This window comes from Diabrotica virgifera, chromosome 3 (genome assembly GCF_917563875.1).
Source record: "Diabrotica virgifera virgifera chromosome 3, PGI_DIABVI_V3a".
Taxonomy (NCBI): Eukaryota; Metazoa; Arthropoda; class Insecta; order Coleoptera; family Chrysomelidae; genus Diabrotica; species Diabrotica virgifera.
This window is the reverse complement of record NC_065445.1, coordinates 156,507,109-156,510,845: the sequence shown is the minus strand read 5'-3', so window position 1 is coordinate 156,510,845 and position 3,737 is coordinate 156,507,109. Positions and strand designations below refer to the sequence as shown.

The window sequence follows — 3,737 nt, the reverse complement described above, 5'->3', positions numbered from 1 at the left end:
GACACTACATTATCACATTGTCTTCATTCTGTTTCAGATATTTGTAACGTTCAGACGTGCTCTGGTGAGTGTTAAATTTGAATATTTTTGATTTTCGAAAAATTTATAAATATTTTGAGTTTGGGTTCTAAATTTTTGAATTCTAAGTTTTGAATATTTATTATTATTTTATTACTTAGTGTTGTTTGATTTGGTCAGTTTTTTTTTAATAATTTCTCATCCTTTAATAACGAAACGATGAAAAAATTCTTAGTTACTAAAGACCCTAATAACACAAAACATTCCATGAATGTTCCTAGAATGTACACACAGGACATTGAAAACATTCCTGGAATGTCCCCAAATGCACACGAATGTCCCTGGAAAGTACCAGGAAAGTGCTGTGTCAGCATTTTAAATATTCTTAGAATGTTCTGTTGGAACATTCCATGAATGTCTACGAATGTTCTTTGGACATTCACAGTCTATTTTTTAGACTGAATGTCTTGTTGGAACATTCCATGAATGTTCTTTGGACATTCACAGTATATTTTTAGACTGATTGTCTTGTTAGAACATTCCATGAATGTCTACGAACGTTCTTTGAACATTCACAGTATATTTTTTAGACATTCACTGAAATATATCGTCAGTAATGTGACAATACCTCCTATATGTTTTTTCATGAGGTTTGCAGGAGACGAAAAACATTTTTTAAGGTCACTTTCTGGTTTCGTACGTATTCTGACTTTTTTTGTAGTAAATAGATAGTTGAATTTACTGCAAAACAAGTCAAAAAATATATGAAAACAGGAGGTGGCCGAAACAAGTTTTTAGTCTATCTTACAAATCTCTTGAAAAAAACAGATAGGAGGTACTGTCACATCACTGACGATATATGGCCATACCAAATAATACATCCTTGATAAATATAAACATTTTTATTGCAAAAAATCTTTACATACATTTTTTAATGTAATTTGCTGACATTCCTAAATATTATTAAAAAATGTGTCACATTTGCTTTGTAAACCTTTCTTTTGCTTTTCGTAGCCACATATTCCGTTTCCTTTCTGGTTTTTTGTAGACCACTTCTCTCAGCTGATTCTAAAAGAAAATAAAATAAAAGGTAATTTTTCTATCCTTTACAATTAACAATCAGAAGAAATATTATTTACAGGTAATAATATGCATAAATAATAATAATAAAAAAATAAATACTAAATAATATTTAAATAAATAATATTTAATAAATAAAATAATAATGAACATTTTGTATTTTGACAACGACATCCGATGTGGAAGTAGAAACTTTAATAAAATTATTTTTTCAAGTAAATTGTGGCTTATTTCCCCATTAGAATAATTAATTACAAAAAAGCCACAAAGAAATAAATTTTTCACAAACAAATAAGTATTTAGTATTCATTATATTTATTGTTTTTATTATTTACTTTAATGTCCTACTGGTACATTATTTGACAAATAATGACATTTCGAAGTCTGTTAAGTACGATATAACGCCCTTGGGCATTAAATTTAAATAACGACTTAGATACTGTCAAGTTGACAAATATCAACCTAACTAAAACTATGGTTACCACAATTACGTTACTACTGTTACTGGTAAATGTACTTATTTAAAAACTAATCAATTCAAAATTCATTCAAATTTTTCGCATATAAAGAATAATTTAGTCGGACATTAAACGTTGAAGGCACCACAGGTATTATAATAATAACGCTTTCGGTCAACGTATATCCCTATAATACCCTTGGTACCTTAATAACTGTAACATAAGATTATACCTTAATTCTTGTTTTCGATTTCTGATGTTTTTATTTATTTACATTGAATATTAATCTGTTTTGTTGTATAATCTACTTCGCAATAATTATGCGATATATTTGACTTAAAATGAATTCAAAAATTTTTTGTAGTTGGGCAACAATGTCAACTTAGATCTCCGATGTAGATAATGAATTACAACAGTATCTATATTGTACGGACTGTATTATTAATTAGGTTATGCATATACCTGTGTGACATAAGCTATTGGAACAGCACAGTCTCTCAAACGAACAGATGAAAGTGAAGTTCTGTCAATATCTTTTTCTAAAAAGTGTTTTGAACATACTCCTCTATTAACAAATCTAATCTATACTTTCTTGTCTTCTTCGCAGGATCTTCTGGAAAGCTAAAAATACAAAATATATGCATTACTAAGCATTATTAACAAATTTTAGTTTTAAATAAAAAATATGATTAATGAACTCACAAAATTATTATAAAACAGCTTAGAAATTGTTTATTAGTATAGTCGGTTCCCCAAACTCAGACACAACTGGCTAGTGATTTTAGTAGGTATTTTTTTTTGTTTTTGGCCAATTTTGCCAAAATTACAGTAATTAGTACTGAGACTGAGTTTAGCAAATCGACTATAATATTCTGTGTATTCATTAGTTGGTACTGCATATTATAGTGTGTGGTCTACCATCCTATTTATAAACGCATACACTAGCAAAAACGCAAAAAGAATTATTTTAGTTTTACAAATCCTTTTGTTATTACCTATCTCTATTTACTATTTTAGTTAGGAATAAGCGAAGTTTGTGGCTTATTCACAATTATTATTAAAATAATAAATGGATATGACCAATTATTAACTTATAAAATAAAATAATAATTCTTCTGATTTATGCCTTTTATTCACTTTGTTATATCTACGTTACTTAAAAGATTTTTTATGAATAGTATTATTAGGGTATTAATAGTATTAATTTATTTTCTGAAATACAGGGCATGCTTTCGTTTACATATTTGCATACTAACCTTTTAATAGGGCTTTTCATTCACAGTCATTTGTTTTGAGCTTCTGTCATAATTGAAACGTTATTCCTGCAGATTTTTTTATCTACATTTGTTTCTGCTACTCCAACTGCGTTAAAAACAGGACACCATTTTATGCACTATGTTAATAATACTATTAAAGCTATTATAAAAGTATCCGAATTAAAAAAATATTCTTAAAAAGCACAAATAATACAAAATACAAACAACAATCCACGGCAAGGCAAGGCCGGGCAACGGCAAGGTCGCCAAGATGAAGATGCCAAGATGGCCGAAGCGAGGTCGTTGGTTGGTCGTTTTTAGTCACGTGATTCCCTCTCAAGCGCCATGCACAAAAATATATGCACGGCGAATTTGAAAATGAACGCAAAAGAAATAAATATAAATGCCTCGCTTGGGTTTTGCATGTTATAAGTTTTTTTTTTATTAACAAAATCGCATTCCAAATTGAATATTCGCGAACAATAATTTTTATTACATTTGTATGTTTATAATATTGTATTCATTGAACTTGGGAAACTCTTTAAATTTGACATATTATTGCACTGTAGGCCTAAAATGTCACTTAGTTTGTCTGGTATGTTATAAGTAATGTTGTATCTCTTACACGTATGTATTATTTCGCAACTTAAAATATAGGAACATTGGTAGTATGTTCACAGAATGTCTTATGGTAACATTCCAGGAATAATTTAATCAGATGTTCACCGAATGTTCCCTAAATGTCCAGGACATTCAAATATTGATAGAACTTTGGTAGTACATTCCTGGAATGTTGTGTGTTGTTAGGGGATACATTTAAGAAAATTCGTAGATTTGGCCTCCAGGGACGAACTCTGGAATTTAAAATCAGGGATGTGCCGCAGAGTGAGGAACCTGTGGGATGGGTAAAAAAGGCCATCGAGGG

The 3,737-nt window shown here is 29.5% G+C and overlaps 1 long non-coding RNA gene across 1 annotated transcript; it reads right to left on the bottom strand.

Annotated features, from left to right (window-relative positions):
- Positions 1–905: 905 nt before the first annotated feature.
- LOC126882140 (uncharacterized) lies at positions 906–3,223 on the bottom strand. The gene is made up of 3 exons (XR_007697164.1): positions 2,813–3,223; positions 2,019–2,177; positions 906–1,086 (listed from the first exon to the last, which is right to left on the bottom strand). It is a non-coding gene; the product is annotated as an uncharacterized LOC126882140 (long non-coding RNA).
- Between the last annotated feature and the right edge of the window lie 514 nt (positions 3,224–3,737).